The sequence below is a fragment of the Ranitomeya variabilis genome, chromosome 2, assembly GCF_051348905.1.
Source record: "Ranitomeya variabilis isolate aRanVar5 chromosome 2, aRanVar5.hap1, whole genome shotgun sequence".
In the NCBI taxonomy this organism is placed as follows: Eukaryota; Metazoa; Chordata; class Amphibia; order Anura; family Dendrobatidae; genus Ranitomeya; species Ranitomeya variabilis.
In genome coordinates this window covers 629,574,417-629,592,743 of record NC_135233.1, presented here as the reverse complement: position 1 = coordinate 629,592,743, position 18,327 = coordinate 629,574,417, and positions in this window count along the sequence as shown.

The following is an 18,327-nucleotide window of genomic DNA, read 5'->3' as shown; positions in this document are numbered from 1 at the left end:
TCTGGCATTGGGATTGCTCTATGATGAACCCAACCTGGAGATTCAGGCTGAAAAGGCTTTGTTAGCCCTCTCTCAGGGGCATGATGAAGCGGAAATATATTGTCAAAAATTTCGGAAATGGTCGGTGCTTACTCAGTGGAATGAGTGCGCCCTGGCTGCAAACTTCAGAAATGGTCTTTCTGAGGCCATTAAGGATATTATGGTGGGGTTCCCTACGCCTACAGGTCTGAATGAGTCTATGGCTATGGCCATACAGATTGATCGGCGTTTACGGGAGCGCAAACCCGTGCACCAGTTGGCGGTGTCTTCTGAACAGGCACCTGAGACTATGCAATGTGATAGAATTCAGTCCAGAAGTGAACGGCAAAATTATAGGCGGAAAAATGGATTGTGTTTTTATTGTGGTGATTCAGCTCATGTTATATCAGCATGCTCTAAACGCACAAAAAAGCTTGATAAATCTTTTGCCATTGGTACTCTGCAGCCTAAGTTCATTTTGTCTGTGACTCTGATTTTTTTCACTGTCTTCCATTTCCGTTGATGCCTATGTGGATTCGGGCGCTGCCCTGAGTCTTATGGATTGGTCATTTGCTAAACGCTGCAGTTTTAGTCTGGAGCCTCTGGAAGTTCCTATTCCTCTGAAGGGAATTGACTCTACACCATTGGCTATGAATAAACCGCAGTATTGGACACAAGTGACCATGCGCATGACTCCCGTTCATCAGGAGGTGATTCGCTTCCTTGTACTGTATAATTTACATGATGTACTAGTGCTGGGGCTGCCATGGTTACAAACTCATAATCCTGTCCTGGACTGGAAAACAATGTCTGTGTTAAGCTGGGGATGTCAGGGGGTTCATGATCATGCACCTCCGATTTCAATCGCTTCATCTACTCCTTCTGAGATCCCTGAGTTTTTGTCTGACTATAGGGATGTTTTTGAGGAGCCTAAGCTCAATTCGCTCCCTCCTCATAGAGATTGTGACTGTGCTATAGAATTGATTCCTGGCAGTAAATTCCCTAAGGGTCGTTTATTTAATCTGTCACTGCCAGAGCATACTGCTATGCGGAATTATATTAAGGAGTCCTTGGAAAAGGGACATATTCGTCCATCTTCGTCCCCTCTGGGAGCAGGTTTTTTTTTTCGTGGCAAAAAAAGATGGTTCCCTGAGGCCTTGTATAGATTATCGCCTTCTGAATAAGATTACAGTCAAATATCAGTATCCATTGCCATTATTGACTGACTTGTTTGCTCGCATTAAGGGGGCTAGGTGGTTCACTAAGATAGATCTTCGCGGTGCGTATAATCTGGTGCGGATAAAACAAGGTGATGAGTGGAAAACCGCATTTAATACGCCTGAGGGCCATTTTGAGTATTTGGTAATGCCTTTTGGACTCTCCAATGCTCCGTCAGTCTTTCAGTCCTTTATGCACAATATTTTCCGTGAATATCTGGATAAGTTTATGATTGTGTATTTGGATGATATTTTGGTGTTTTCTGATGACTGGGAGTCTCATGTTCTACAGGTCAGGAAGGTGTTTCAGGTTCTGCGGGCCAATTCTCTGTTTGTGAAGGGCTCAAAGTGTCTCTTCGGAGTCCAGAAGATTTCTTTTTTGGGGTACATTTTTTCTCCTTCTACTATTGAGATGGATCCCGTCAAGGTTCAGGCAATTTGTGACTGGACACAACCTACATCTGTTAAGAGCCTACAGAAGTTCTTGGGGTTTGCTAATTTTTATCGTCGGTTCATTGCAAATTTTTCCAGTATTGTTAAACCTTTGACTGATTTGACTAAAAAGGGTGCTGATGTTGCTAATTGGTCTCCTGCGGCTGTGGGGGCCTTTCAGGAACTTAAGCGCCGGTTTTCTTCTGCTCCTGTGTTGTGTCAACCAGATGTTTCACTTCCTTTTCAGGTTGAGGTTGATGCTTCCGAGATTGGAGCGGGGGCGGTTTTGTCACTGAGAAGTTCTGATGGCTCGGTGATGAAGCTATGTGCATTCTTCTCTAGAAAATTCTCGCCCGCCGAGCGCAATTATGATGTGGGTAATCGGGAGCTTTTGGCCATGAAGTGGGCATTTGAGGAGTGGCGTCATTGGCTTGAGGATGCTAAACATCCTGTGGTGGTCTTGACTGATCACAAGAATCTCATTTACCTTGAGTCTGCCAGGCGTTTGAATCCTAGACAGGCTCGTTGGTCGTTGTTTTTTTCTCGTTTCAATTTCGTGGTTTCATACCTGCCAGGTTCAAAGAATGTGAAGGCAGATGCTCTTTCCAGGAGTTTTGTGCCTGACTCTCCTGGAGATTCTGGGCCTACTGGTATCCTTAGGGATGGGGTAATATTGTCCGCCGTATCCCCAGACTTGCGACGTGCATTGCAGGAGTTTCAGGTGGATAAATCGGATCGTTGTCCACCAGAAAGACTGTTTGTTCCGGATGATTGGACCAGTAGAGTCATCTCCGAGGTCCATTCTTCTGTGTTGGCTGGTCATCCTGGAATATTTGGTACTAGAGACTTGGTGGCCAGGTCTTTTTGGTGGCCTTCCTTGTCTAGGGATGTGCGTACCTTTGTGCAGTCTTGTGAAGTGTGTGCTCGAGCTAAGCCTTGCTGTTCTCGGGCCAGTGGGTTGTTGTTATCCTTGCCCATCCCGAAGAGGCCTTGGACGCACAGAAAATGTCCGTTATCTGGGTTGTGTGTGACCGCTTTTCTAAGATGGTTCATTTGGTGCCCTTGCCTAAGTTGCCTTCCTCCTCTGAGTTGGTCCCTTTATTTTTTCAGAACGAGGTTCCTTTGCATGGGATTCCGGAGAATATCGTTTCTGACAGGGGATCCCAGTTTGTGTCTAGATTTTGGCGGACATTTTGTGCCAAGATGGGCATTGATTTGTCTTTCTCGTCTGCATTCCATCCTCAGACGAATGGCCAGACGGAGCGAACTAATCAGACCTTGGAAACTTATTTGAGGTGTTTTGTTTCTGCTGACCAAGATGACTGGGTTGCTTTTTTGCCACTGGCCGAATTTGCTCTTAATAATCGGGCTAGTTCTGCCACGTTGGTCTCTCCTTTTTTTTGTAATTCGGGGTTTCATCCTCGTTTTTCCTCTGGTCAGGTGGAGTCTTCGGATTGTCCTGGAGTGGACGTGGTGGTGGACAGGCTACATCAAATTTGGAATCAGGTGGTGGACAATTTGAAGTTATCTCAGGAGAAGACTCAGCAGTTTGCTAATCGCCGTCGCCGCGTGGGTCCCCGACTTCTTGTTGGGGATTTGGTGTGGTTGTCTTCTTGTTTTGTCCCTATGAAGGTCTCTTCTCCTAAGTTCAAGCCTCGGTTCATCGGTCCTTATAGGATCTCGGAGATTCTTAACCCTGTATCTTTTCGTTTGGATCTCCCAGCATCGTTTGCTATTCATAATGTGTTCCATCGGTCGTTGTTGCGGAGGTATGAGGTGCCCGTTGTTCCTTCGGTTGAGCCTCTGCTCCGGTGCTGGTGGAGGGAGAATTGGAGTATGTTGTTGAGAAGATCTTGGATTCTCGTGTTTCCAGACGCAAACTCCAGTATTTGGTTAAGTGGAAGGGTTATGGTCAGGAGGATAATTCCTGGGTGGTCGCCTCCGATGTTCATGCGACTGATTTGGTCCGCGCCTTCCATAGAGCTCACCCTGATCGCCCTGGGGGTTCTCGTGAGGGTTCGGTGACCCCTCCTCAAGGGGGGGGTACTGTTGTGGATTCTGTTTGTGGGCTCCCTCTGGTGGTTACTGATGGTACTGGGTGACTTTGGTGGGTTGCGGCCTTTGGTTTCCACCTGTCCATCAGAGGCTGGGTGTTTCCTATTTTACCTGGCCTTTCTGTCATTTCCTTGCCGGCTATCAATGTATTCAGATGTGCTCTGTTTTGTTCCTGCCTACCTGCTCCCAGATCTTTCAGGATAAGCTTAGTGCTGATTTTCAGTTGTTTGGTTTTTTGTCCAGCTTGCTTATTATGTCTCTATGCTAGCTGGTAGCTCTAGTGGACTGAGGTTCTCCCCATGTGCCATGAGTTGGCACATGGGTTCTTGTAATCTCAGGATGGTTTTTTGATTAGGGTTTTTTGCTGACCGCTCAGACCCCTTTTGTATCGTTCTGCTTTCTAGTTTACAGCGGGCCTCTATTTGCTAAACCTATATATATCATCTCTATGTGTGTGCCTTCCTCTCATTTTACCGTCAATACATGTGGGGGGCAACTATACCTTTTGGGGTTCGTTCCTCTGGAGGCAAGTGAGGTCTTTATTTTCTCTGCAGTACTAGTTAGCTCTTAGGCTGGTGCGTGGCGTCTAGAACCAACGTAGGCACGCTCCCTGGCTATCTCTAGTTGCGTTTGTCAGGCGTAGGGCAGCGGTCAGCCCAGGTTCCATCACCCTAGAGCTCGTCCGTTATATATTTGTACCTTGCTTGTCCTGTGCTATCCCTAGCCATTGGGATTCATGACACAGACCATCCCATCAAAGTCTGCATTCCAAGCTGCGCTCCTTCCCTTCCGAGCCCTGATGGGTGCCCAAACAGTGCTCCCCCCCCACATTTTGGGTATCAGCGTACTCAGGACAAACTCGTCAACAGATTTTGGGGTCCAATGTCTCCTGTTACCCTTGAGAAAATAAAAAAGTGCAGGCTAAAAAATCTTTTTTGAGGTAAGAAAAAGGATTTTGAATTTTCACGGCTCTACGTTATAAATTTCTGTGAAGCACTTGGGGGTTTAAAGTGCTCACCACACATCTAGATAAGTTCCTTAAGGGGTCTAGTTTCCAAAATGGGGTCACTTGTGGGGGGTTTCTACTGTTTAGGCACATCAGGGGCTCTCCAAACGTGACATGGTGTCCGATCTCAATTCCAGCCAATTCTACATTGAAAAAGTAAAACGGCACTCCTTTTCTTCCAAGCTCTGCGGTGCGCCCAAACAGTGGTTTACCCCCACATATGGGGTATCGATGTACTCAGGAGAAATTGCACAACAAATTTTGTGGTCTAATTTCTCCTGTTACCCTTGAGAAAATAAAAATTTGGGGGCAAAAAGATCATTTTTGTAGAAAAAAATAGATTTTTTATTTTCACGACTCTACGTTATAAACTTCCGTGAAGCACCTGGGGGTTTAAAGTGCTCACCACTAGGGTTGAGCGAAACGGATCGGTCATTTTCATAAGTCACCGACTTTTGGCAAAGTCGGCGTCTCATGAAACCCGACCCGATCCCTGTGTGGGGTCGGCCATGCGGTACGCGACTTTCGCGCCAAAGTCGCGTTTCAATGACGCTAAAAGCGCCATTTCTCAGCCAATGAAGGTGGACGCAGAGTGTGGGCAGCGTGATGACATAAATCTCAGTCCCCACCATCTTAGAGAAGGGCATTGCAGTGATTGGCTTGCTTTCTGCGGCGTCACAGGGGCTATAAAGGGGCGTTCCCGCTGACCGCCATCTTACTGCTGCTGATCTGAGCGTAGGGAGAGGTTGCTGCTGCTTCGTCAGAAGCAGGGATAGTGTTAGGCAGGGTACATTCACCCCCAAACCGCTTGTGCTGTAGCGATTTCCACTGTCCAACACCACCTTTTGTTTGCAGGGACAGTGGAAGCTACATTTTTTTTTCCTCAGCGCTGTAGCTCATTGGGCTGCCCTAGAAGGCTCCCTGATAGCTGCGTTGCTGTGTGTGTACGCCGCTGTGCAAAGCAACTGCTTTTTTCAAAGCACAAATCCTGTTGTTCCTTCCTTTCTGCACAGCTATCTTGTTTGTTTGTCCACACTTTTGTGTGCAGCAGTCCTTTTTATAGCTGCCTGCCATACTTTTCAGAGATTACTGCAGGGAGATAAAGATTGGCAAGTCTGCCTCTGTGCCATTGCTGTGTGTGGCATCTGTCTCTCATTGTGTGCCACAGAGAACCAGTGTGTAATACTGGGCCATTTTTTATTTTTTTGTTATTCTCCCTGAAAAAAAAAATAAATAGTGGGAGATAAAGATTGGCAAGTCTGCCTCTGTGCCATTGCTGTGTGTGGCATCTGTCTCTCATTGTGTGCCACAGAAAACCTAGTGTGTAATACTGGGCCATTTTTTTTTTATTCTCCCTAAAAAAAAAAAATAAATAGTGGGAGATAAAGATTGGCAAGTCTGCCTCTGTGCCAGTGCTGTGTGTGGCATCTGTCTCTCATTGTGTGCCACAGAAAACCAGTGTGTAATACTGGGCCATTTTTTTTTTTGTAAATTCTCCCTGAAAAAAAAAAATAAATAGTGGGAGATAAAGATTGGCAAGTCTGCCTCTGTGCCATTGCTGTATGTGGCATCTGTCTCTCATTGTGTGCCACAGAAAACCAGTGTGTAATACTGGGCCATTTTTTTTTTTTGTAAATTCTCCCTGAAAAAAAAAAAATAAATAGTGGGAGATAAAGATTGGCAAGTCTGCCTCTGCGCCAGTGCTGTGTGTGGCATCTGTCTCTCATTGTGTGCCACAGAAAACCAGTGTGTAGTACTGGGCCCTTTTTTTTTTTTTTTTTTTTCATTCTCCCTGTAAAAAAATAAATAAATAGTGGGAGATAAAGATTGGCAAGTCTGCCTCTGTGCCAGTGCTGTGTGTGGCATCTGTCTCTCATTGTGTGCCACAGAAAAAAAGTGTGTAATACTGGCCATTTTTTTTTTTTTGTAAATTCTCCCTGAAAAAAAAAACAAATAGTGGGAGATTAATATTGGCATTTCTGCTTGAGTGCCGGTCGTGTGTGTGCCATCTGTCTCAAATTATTGGGGCACAGAAAACCTAGTGTGTAACATTGGGCCTGGTTTTCCTTTCAGTGTCAGCCACCTATAAAGGTGTATATAAATCCTACAGAAGTTAGAGTTCACCTTATAAGTTGTTTTACAGTAACAAATATCGTTACTTTGGTTACGTTTTGCAAACAATGAGGAAGTCTGGTGGAAGAGGTCGTGGCCGTGGGCGGTCATTGTCAGCTGGTAATGATGGTAGTGGTGGTGGAGCATCAGGTGGTCTGTTATGATCCTTAGTGGTTGAGGATCACGAATTACTCCAGCTAAGTAACAAACATAGGACAAGCTCTAGGGGGGTGGCAAACTGGACTGACCGCAAATCTGAACCTATCCAAACACACTAGAAGTAGCCGGTGAACGTGCCTAAAAATCCTAGACGTCTCGAGCCAGCCTGAGGAACTAACTACCCCTAGAGAGAAAGAAAGACCTCTCTTGCCTCCAGAGAAATAATCCCCAAAGATATAGAAGCCCCCAACAAATAATAACGGTGAGGTAAGAGGAAGGCACATACACAGGGGTGAAAACAGATTCAGCAAATGAGGCCCACTAATACTAGATAGCAGAAAATAGTAAAAGGGTCTGTGCGGTCAGTAAAAACCCTTACAAAATATCCACACTGAGATTTCAAGAACCCCCGCACCAACTAACGGTGTGGGGGGAGAAACTCAGTCCCCTAGAGCAACCAGCAAGCGAGGAGATCACATCTTAGCAAGCTGGACAAGAAACATGATGAATGCTGATAATCAAAAAATGAACGGACAAAAACTTAGCTTGTCTTGGAGAAGCTGGGAGCAAGGTAATCACAAGGATTCTGAAGAGCACTGAATACATTGGTAGCAGACAAGGAACTGAGTATGCAGGTGAGCTAAATAGGAAACCAACCAGGATAACGAACCAGCTGATGCAGCCAACCTGCAGAAAGACAACACTACACAGTACCGCTTGTGACCACTAGAGGGAGCCTAAAAATAGAGTTCACAACAGTGGTCATGGTAAAAGCAGTACAGCACCTAAGTCTCGAGTTGTTGAGCCAGGTTCGTCGCCTGGCTACACAAGGCCTCGAACGCTCCCTTTTCTGGGAGTAGGAAAACCGCTATTAAAGCCGGAGCAGCAAGAACAATTTTTGGCTTTCCTTGCTGACTCAGCCTCTAGCTCTTTTGCCTCCTCTTCTGAAAGTGCAAACTGTAAAAGCAGCGCGTCGTTAGTGGATGTTCACAGTCAGGGACAAGTCGCTTCCTTGTCTTCTTCACCCAGATCAAGAGAGAAGGATGCGTCAGGAGGAGACACAACGGGTTACTCCATGGAGCTCTTTACACATACCGTTCCTGGGTTAGACAGTGAAACAGTTAACAGGCCATGCCCATTAGAAGTTGAATCGGACATGGAGTGCACTGATGCACAGCCACAGCCAGATTACTATGCTGTTCCTTTGACTCAGACCAGAACATTGAACTCGCAGTGTACTAAGCCAGAATCAAACCCAGCTGTGACTATGCCCCGTCACGAACGCTATACCACCGGCTTACACGGTGACACAGACAAAGTTGCACACGAGATAGAAGAGGAGGTCATAGATGACCCAGTTGTTGACCCCGATTGGCAGCCATTGGGGGAACAGGGTGCAGGCGGCAGTAGTTCTGAAGTGGAGGAGGAGGAGCCGCAGCAGGCATCAACATCACAACAGGTTCCATCTGCCGGGCCCGTATCTGGCCAAAAACACGTGGCAAAACCAAAACCAGTTGGAGGACAGCGTGGCCATCCGGTTAAAGAAGCTCAGTCTGCAATGCTTGAAAAGGTATCCGATAGTAGAAAGAGTGCAGTCTGGCATTTTTTTAAACAACATCCAAATGATCAGCGCAAAGTCATCTGTCAAAAATGTTCAACTACCTTAAGCAGAGGTCAGAATCTTACAAGTCTAAATACAAGTTGCATGCATAGACATTTATCCACCATGCATTTGCAAGCCTGGACTAACTACCAAACGTGGCTAAAGGTTGCAGCACCCTCGGCCAATGAAGCTAGTCAGCAACGCTACATCCCTTCCCTCACTGTAAGCCCACCATTTCCCGCAACACCTGCAGTATCTGTGCAGCTTTTGTCTCCAGGCCAAAGCAGTCAGGGAATCACCAGGTTCGTAGTAGGAAACACTGCATGTAGGGCACCGGCAAGAATACCATCTCCAACCCTCTCTCAGTCTGCCATGTCCACCGGCACCACCGCTAGTTCCACGATCTCCAGCTCTCCAGTCCAGCTCACCCTACATGAGACTCTTGTTAGGAAAAGGAAGTACTCATGCTCGCATCCGCGTACACAGGGTTTGAACGCCCACATTGCTAGACTAATCTCATTAGAGATGATGCCCTACCGGCTAGTTGAAAGCGAAGCTTTCAAAGCGCTGATGGACTACGCTGTACCACGCTACGAGCTACCCAGTCGACACTTCTTTTCTAGAAAAACCATCCCAGCCCTCCAACAGCATGTTAAAGACTGCATCGTCCATGCACTCAGGCAGTCTGTGACTACAAAGGTGCACCTGACAACAGATGCATGGACCAGTAGGCATGGCCAGGGACGTTACGTGTCCATCACGGCACACTGGGTGAATGTGGTGGATGCAGGGTCCACAGGGGACAGCAATATTGGGACAGTTCTGCCTAGCCCACGGTCAAGGAAAGAGTTGGCTGTAGGCGTTCGCCCCCCCTCGTCCTCCTGCAGAAGCGAGAGCTCGTCCACAGACTGAAGTCGCACATCCACTCCATCCGCAGCTGCCACTGTTGCACACCAGGTGTGCCATTATGGGACAGCTAGTGGCAAGCGTCAGCAGGCTGTATTGGCAATGAAGTGTTTGGGCGACAACAGACACACCGCGGAAGTTCTGTCCGAGTTCTTGCAGAAAGAAACTCAGTCATGGCTGGGCACTGTACATCTTGAGGCAGGCAAGGTAGTGAGTGATAACGGAAGGAATTTCATGGCTGCCATAGCCCTTTCCCAACTGAAACACATTCCTTGCCTGACTCACACCCCTTAAACCTGGTGGTGCAGTGCTTCCTGAAAAGTTATCCGGGGTTACCTGACCTGCTCCTCAAAGTGCGCAGACTTAGCTCGCATATCCGCCGTTCGCCCGTACACTCCAGCCGTATGCAGAACAATCAGCGGTCTTTGAACCTTCCCCAGCATCGCCTAATCATCGACGTTGCAACAAGGTGGAACTCCAAACTGCACATGCTTCAGAGACTGTGCGAACAGAGGCGTGCTGTTATGTATTTGTGGGAGGATCCACGGGCAGGCAGTTGGATGGCAGACATGGAGTTGTCAGGTGTGCAGTGGTCGAAGCTACAAGACCTGTGTCAAGTTCTTCAGTGTTTTGAGGAATGCACACGGCTGGTTAGTGCAGACAACGCCATAATAAGCATGAGCATCCCCCTAATGCGTCTGCTGATGCAAAGTTTGACGCACATAAAGGAGCAGGCGTCTGCAGCCGAGGAAGAGGAAAGCCTTGATGACAGTCAGCCATTGTCTGGTCAGGGCCGTGTAGAGGACGCGGTAGCGGGCGAAGAGGATGAGGAGGACGAGGAGGATGATGGGGATGAGTACTTTTTTAATGAGGAATCTTCTCCTGGGCCAACAGAAATTAGTGGCGTTGCAAGGCCGGGTTCTGGTTTTTTGTGGGAGACAAGTGACGTAGATTTGACTGTAACTGCCCCTCAAACCAGCACAACTGCAGATTTGACAACTGGAACTTTGGCCCACATGGCGGATTATGTCTTACGTATCCTCAAAAGGGATCCACGCATTATTAAAATGATGACCGATGACGATTACTGGTTGGCCTGCATCCTTGACCCTCGATATAAAGGCAAATTGCAAAATATTATGCCACATGAGAACCCCGAACAAATATTAGCAACCAAACAAGCAACTCTTGTAGACCGTTTGATTCAGGCATTCCCAGCACACAGCGCCGGTGATGGTTCTCACACGAGCTGCAGGGGGCTACAGGGCAGAGGTTTTAGAGGTGCACAAATCAGAAGTGGCGTTGGACAGAGGGGTTTTCTGACCAGGTTGTGGAGTGATTTCGCAATGACCGCAGACAGGACAGGTACTGCAGCATCTATTCAAAGTGACAGGAGACAACATTTGTCCAGTATGGTTACTAACTATTTTTCATCCCTTATCGATGTTCTCCCTCAACCGTCATTCCCATTTGATTACTGGGCATCCAAATTAGACAACTGGCCTGAATTGGCAGAATATGCATTGCAGGAGCTTGCTTGCCCAGCAGCTAGTGTGGTATCAGAAAGAGTATTCAGTGCTGCTGGTTCAATATTAACCGAAAAAAGGACTCGTCTGGCTACCCAAAATGTGGATGATCTAACCTTCATTAAAATGAACCACTCCTGGATTTCAAATTATTTTGCCCCACCTTTCCCGGCTGACACCTAGCTTTCCTATAAAAAGGTCTTGCTTGTGGACTGGTCTTACTGAGTGTTCCAATCTCTTAATTTGCAGCAGCTGTTTGTCCAGCATACGACATGTTTACACCTCCCTCAATGGGAAAACTCCCCCCACGGGGCCGTGGTCTCGCCACTTGGCGCAAGCACCCGTTAGAGTGCCGTTTGTCTGAAGAGGTGGGTGTGCCCGCTTTTGGTCGACGGCACTGCCACTTGGTCCCTCATAGTACAATAAAGTGTCTCTGGCGGTGGTGGCGCGCACCCAACGTCGGACACACCGTTGTAACATGAGGGGCCCTGGGACGGTACCGCCGGCCACAAGAGAGTTCACCCCCCCCAGCTCAAACTGTGCTCTACCACGTGCAAAATTATCTCTCACAGCTCCACCAATGTTTAGTCTATGCGCTGACATCATTCAATGCCTGGCACTGACAATACCAATTTGTTGACATCTATGATGCTAGTTAAAGTAGTCTGGGTCAGTGTCCTATATTGACACCAGTAAATACTTACTGCCAAATTACTATGTCAGAAACTCAGCAGATGAGCCCACCCCTGTACCTAAGTATGCCACTCTTTTGTTTTTTTGTTTTGTTGTTTTGCGAGACATTAACATCTATTTATTTTTTGTGAGAACTAACTGTGTCAGACACTCCTTGCAATCGTCCTCTGCTGACCACACCAATGCTGCCTGTGTACCCCTGCGAGATAACTCTAAGTGCCTTGAGCCTATTTTTATTTATTTATTTATTTTAGGCCTAGTAAGCCTGTCTGCGGTCCCTCCTTGCAATCCTCCTCCACTGACCACAACAATGCTGCCTGTGTACCCCTGCGAGATAACTCTAAGTGCCTTGAGCCTATTTTTATTTATTTTAGGCCTAGTAAGCCTGTCTGCGGTCCCTCCTTGCAATCCTCCTCCACTGACCACAACAATGCTGCCTGTGTACCCCTGCGAGATAACTCTAAGTGCCTTGAGCCTATTTTTATTTATTTTAGGCCTAGTAAGCCTGTCTGTGGTCTCTCCTTGCAATCCTCCTCCACTGACCACAACAATGCTGCCTGTGTACCCCTGCGAGATAACTCTAAGTGCCTTGAGCCTATTTTTATTTATTTTAGGCCTAGTAAGCCTGTCTGCGGTCCCTCCTTGCAATCCTCCTCCACTGACCACAACAATGCTGCTTGTGTACCCATGTAACCTATTTAAAACTGCATAGAGCCTATTTTTATTTATTTTAGGCCTAGTAAGCCTGTCTGCGGTCCCTCCTTGCAATCCTCCTCCACTGACCACAACAATGCTGCCTGTGTACCCCTGCGAGATAACTCTAAGTGCCTTGAGCCTATTTTTATTTATTTTAGGCCTAGTAAGCCTGTCTGCGGTCCCTCCTTGCAATCCTCCTCCACTGACCACAACAATGCTGCCTGTGTACCCATGTAACCTATTTAAAACTGCATAGAGCCTATTTTCATTTATTTTAGGCCTAGTAAGCCTGTCTGCGGTCCCTCCTTGCAATCCTCCTCCACTGACCACAACAATGCTGCCTGTGTACCCCTGCGAGATAACTCTAAGTGCCTTGAGCCTATTTTTATTTATTTTAGGCCTAGTAAGCCTGTCTGCGGTCCCTCCTTGCAATCCTCCTCCACTGACCACAACAATGCTGCCTGTGTACCCCTGCGAGATAACTCTAAGTGCCTTGAGCCTATTTTTATTTATTTTAGGCCTAGTAAGCCTGTCTGCGGTCCCTCCTTGCAATCGTCTTCCGCTGACCACACCAATGCTGCCCGTGTACCCCTGGAACCTATTTAAAAGTTCATAGAGCCTATTTATATATTTTATTTAATATTAATAAAGCCATGATGGACTACGCTGTACCACGCTACAAGCTAACCAGTCGACACTTCGTTTGCGAGAAAAGCCATCCCAACCCTCCACCAGCATGTAAAAGACCGCATTGTCCATGCACTGGCAATCTGTGAGTACAAAGGTGCACCTGACAACAGACGCATGGACCTGTAGGCATGGCCACGGAAGTTTACGTGTCCATTACAGCGCAATGGGTTAATGTGGTGGATGCATGGTCCACAGGGGACAGCCTACTAAGTCTGTCTGCAGTCCCTAATTCAAATTGTACTCCACTGTATAAATCTGAGTTTCAACCTTCTGGCTCTCATTAAGTGCTTTTTAAAAAAAAATTGTTGTTTAGGGCCTACTAACGGTGTCTGCCGCTCCCTGGTGTTGTCCTCCACTGTATAAATCTGAGCTTCAACCTTCTGGCTCTCATTAAGTGCTGTTTTTTAAAAATTTGGTGGTTGGGGCCTACTAACGGTGTCTGCCGCTCAATGGTGTTGTCCTCCACTGTATAAATCTGAGCTTCAACCTTCTGGCTCTCATTAAGTGCTGTTTTTTAAAAATTTGGTGGTTGGGGCCTACTATCGGTGTGTGCCGCACCTTGGTGTTGTCCTGTGTTATTTTCCTGACCTTTAATCTTCAGGCTTTTGGCCTTCATTTGTAATATTAAACTGCATAGGGCCTACTAGTTGGGTTGGGCCTACTAACTGTGTCTGCCGCTCAAAGGTGTTCTCCTCCACTGAACAAAGCAGTGCTGCCTGTTTACTCCTGTTACCAATTTTGAACTTTATTTTGCCCACTTTATTATTTGGGCCTACTAACTGTGTCTGCCTCTCATTACAGTTGTCCTTCACTGAACTAAGCAATGCTGCCTGGTTAGTCCTGTTACCAATTTTGAATTGCATTTAGCCCACTTTATTATTTGGCCCTATATCAGTGTTTCCTCCTCATCCTGCCCATTGCCCAGCCGGTGCTACATGAGTCTTGTGGTACTTTGACCCAGACCACTACATTCCCCTTGCACGCTACACAGCCACAATCTGACCCTGCTGAAAGTCAGGTTCCCCTTCCCGCAAACTATACCACCTTACACAGGGACAAAGAGGAAGGTGCAGATGAAAGTGCAGGTTTCTTTAACAGGTAGGGGGCATACTCGTTGGCGACGTCACAGGCACAGGGCCCCTCAGAGTATGCAAAAGTGTCGCTGCCGGTGGGAGGCGCCCCCGCCATGCAAACACACCGCTGTACTTTGAGGGGCCCTGTGCCAGTGCCAATGCAAACGAGTGGGCTCCCCCTGCTTGCTCAGGATCACAGCACTTGCAACGTTGAAATACTTACCTCTCCCTGCTCCACCGCCGTGACATAGTCCACGTTTCCTGGGCCCACTAAAACCTTGAACCAGCCCTACCCCCCACAACTTTTGCCAAATGACCCCCAATTTCCAATGCCCAACTATTATTATAAAGTTAATTAAGATTGACAAACTTCAGAAACAAGAATGGATGTTTTTGGCATTAAAATGGGCACTGTAGGTGTTTTCCTGGCCTCCACTCACTGCCGACTATGCTTCCCCATTGACTTGCATTGGGTTTCATGTTTCGGTCGATCCCCGACTTTTCGCGATAATCGGCCGACTGCACTCGACTCGACTTTGGACAAAGTCGGGTTTCGCAAAACCCGACTCGATCTTAAAAAAATGAAAGTCGCTCAACCCTACTCACCACACATCTAGATAAGTTCCTTAAGGGGTCTAGTTTCCAAAATGGTGTCATTTGTGGGGGGTTTCCACTGTTTAGGCACATCAGGGGCTCTCCAAACGCGACATGGCGTCCGATCTCAATTCCAGCCATTTCTACATTGAAAAAGTAAAACAGCACTCCTTCTTTTCCAAGCTCTGCAGTGCGCCCAAACAGTGGTTTACCCCCACATATGGGGTAACGACGTACTCAGGAGAAATTGCACAACAATTTTTGTGGTCTAATTTCTCCTGTTACCCTTGTGAAAATAAAAATTTTGGGGCAAAAAATCATTTTTGTAGAAAAAAATGCGATTTTTTATTTTCATGGCTCTACGTTATAAACTTCTGTGAAGCACCTGGGGTTTAAAGTGCTCACCACACATCTAGTTAAGTTCCTTAAGGCGTCTAGTTTTGAAAATGGTGTCACTTGTGGGGGGTTTCCACTGTTTAGGCACATCAGGGGCTCTCCAAACGCGACATGGCGTCCGATCTCAATTCCAGCCATTTCTACATTGAAAAAGTAAAACAGCACTCCTTCTTTTCCAAGCTCTGCAGTGCGCCCAAACAGTGGTTTACCCCCACATATGGGGTAACGACGTACTCAGGAGAAATTGCACAACAATTTTTGTGGTCTAATTTCTCCTGTTACCCTTGTGAAAATAAAAATTTTGGGGCAAAAAATCATTTTTGTAGAAAAAAATGCGATTTTTTATTTTCATGGCTCTACGTTATAAACTTCTGTGAAGCACCTGGGGTTTAAAGTGCTCACCACACATCTAGTTAAGTTCCTTAAGGCGTCTAGTTTTGAAAATGGTGTCACTTGTGGGGGGTTTCCACTGTTTAGGCACATCAGGGGCTCTCCAAACGCGACATGGCGTCCGATCTCAATTCCAGCCAATTCTACATTGAAAAAGTAAAACGGCACTCCTTCTTTTCCAAGCTCTGCCGTGCGCCCAAAAAGTGGTTTACCCCCACATATGGGGTAACGACATACTCAGGAGAAATTGCACAACAAATTTTGTGGTCTAATTTCTCCTGTTACCCTTGTGAAAATAAGAATTTGTGGGTGAAAAGATCATTTTTGTGTAAACAAATGCGATTTTTTATTTTCACGGCTCTACTTTATAAACTTCTGTGAAGCACTTGGAGGCTCAAAGTGCTCACCATGCATCTATTTAAGTTCCTTAAGGGGTCTAGTTTCCAAAATGGTGTCACTTGTGGAGCGTTTCCACTGTTTAGGCACACCAGGGTCTCTCTAAACATGACATGGCATCTGATCACAATTCCAGCCAATTCTGCATTGAAAAAGTCAAATGGCGCTCCTTCTCTTCCAAGCTCTGTGGTGCGCCCAAACAGTGGTTTACCCCCACATATGGGGTATCAGCGTATTCAGGAGAAATTGCATAACACAATTTATGGTTAAATTTCTGTTTTTACACTTGTGAAAATAAAAAAAAATGGTCCTGAATTAAAATGTTTGCAAAAAAAAGTTAAATGTTCATTTTTTCCTTCCACATTGTTTCAGTTCCTGTGAAGCACATAAAGGGTTAATAAACTTCTTGAATGTGGTTTTGAGCACCTTGAGGGGTGCAGTTTTTAGAATGGTGTCACACGAGGTTATTTTCTATCATATAGACCCCTCAAAATGACTTCAAATGGGATGTGGTCCCTAAAAAAAAAATGGTGTTGTAAAAATGAGAAATTGCTGGTCAACTTTTAACCCTTATAACTCCCTAACAAAAAAAAATGTTGTTTCCAAAATTGTGCTGATGTAAAGTAGACATGTGGAAAATGTTATTTATTAACTATTTTGTGTGACATATCTCTCTGATTTAAGGGCATAAAAATACAAATTTTTAAAATTGCTAAATTTTAAAAAATTTTTGCCATATTTCCATATTTTTCATAAATAATCGCAAATAATATCGAAGAAATGTTACCACTAACATGAAGTACAATATGTCATGAAAAAACAGTCTCAGAAATAGCAGGATCTGTTAAAGCATTCCAGAGTTATAACCTCATAAAGTGACAGTGGTCAGAATTGTAAAAATTGGCCCGGTCATTAAGTACCAAATTGGCACTGTCACTAAGGGGTTAAATATGACCACTCCTGGTAGGGTGTCCATCTGCTGCTTTGAGTGTAGTGGAAGACCTGTCAGTCCATTTTATACTATTTCTAAAGTGGTGAAATTGATGACACTTTGGTAGTGTCTGCCACTAATGTTTGAAAATGTGTAGACTCCTGGTTGGGTCTCCTTCATGCATATTGCCTGTAGCAGTAGGCGTCTGAGACCATCAGGCCTCGACTTCCTTGGATCAATTACCCGTGTTACTATCTTTAAATATTTCTGGCAATGGTAGTCGACAAAACTGATATTTGTGCCACCTGAGTGTGGTTCAGCATGAAAGCAGGTAGAGGTGTTGCACGTGGAATCAAGGCTCCCAGCAAAGAAGGCCTACACCAATCCCTCACCCACCTCATCTTACTGTGACTTTCAATTGAAAGCTGTAAATGCTATCCCAGACCCTGATATCTCATACCTGGCTGATAGCTGCAGTGCCATGCTACAGTTTGTACTGTGGGTGAATTGAAGCCACTTTCCTGGTGTCTGTCCCCTATTTGATGTGTTTTGTTAGCATTTGGGACCGTTATAAGGTGTTGTGCATGCATTTGTTTTTGCCTCCCATTAACTGTAATGGCATTTGGCTATGTTAATCGGTGAATATTGCAAACTTGGCAATCGCAATCCAAACTGAACATTGAAATATTCGCTCAACTCTAGTCCTAGCCTCTCAATAAGCTCATCTACCCTAGGCATTGGATAGATGTCGAACTTCAAGAGCTCATTGAGTTTCCTGTAGTCATTACTGAACCACCACTCCCCATCTGGTTTTGTCACCAACACTATGGGACTGGACCAGCCACTCTTGGACTCTTCAATGATCCCTAGATTTCGCATCTACTACACCTTTTTCAAGATCACCTCCAATACGGCTTCAGATTGATCAGAACATGACGCTCTGTGAGTACCTTATGCTCTATAACCTGAGTGAGGCCTGGTAACTCAGAAAATAGGTCTTTATTAAGCTGCAACAGCTCTCGACTAGTGTTGAGCGATACCTTCGGATAGTATCGGCCGATACCCAAAAAATACCAATACAAGTCAATGGGACACAAGTATCGGAAGCTATCCTGGATGGTTCCCAGGGTTTGAAGGAGAGGAAACTCTCCTTCAGGCCCTGGGATCCATATTCATGTAAAAAATAAAGAATTAAAATAAAAAATATGGATATACTCACCCGTCCGGCGGCCCCTGGACCTTACCGATTGTAACCGGCAGCCTCCGTTCCTAAGAATGAGGAGTTTAGGACCCTCGATGATGTCGCGGCTTGTGATTGGTCGCGTGCCGCTCATGTGACCGCTCACGCGACCAAACACAAGCCGCGACGTCATCGCAGGTCCTAAACTCCTCATTCTTAGGAACGGAGGCTGCCGGTTACAATCGGTAAGGTCC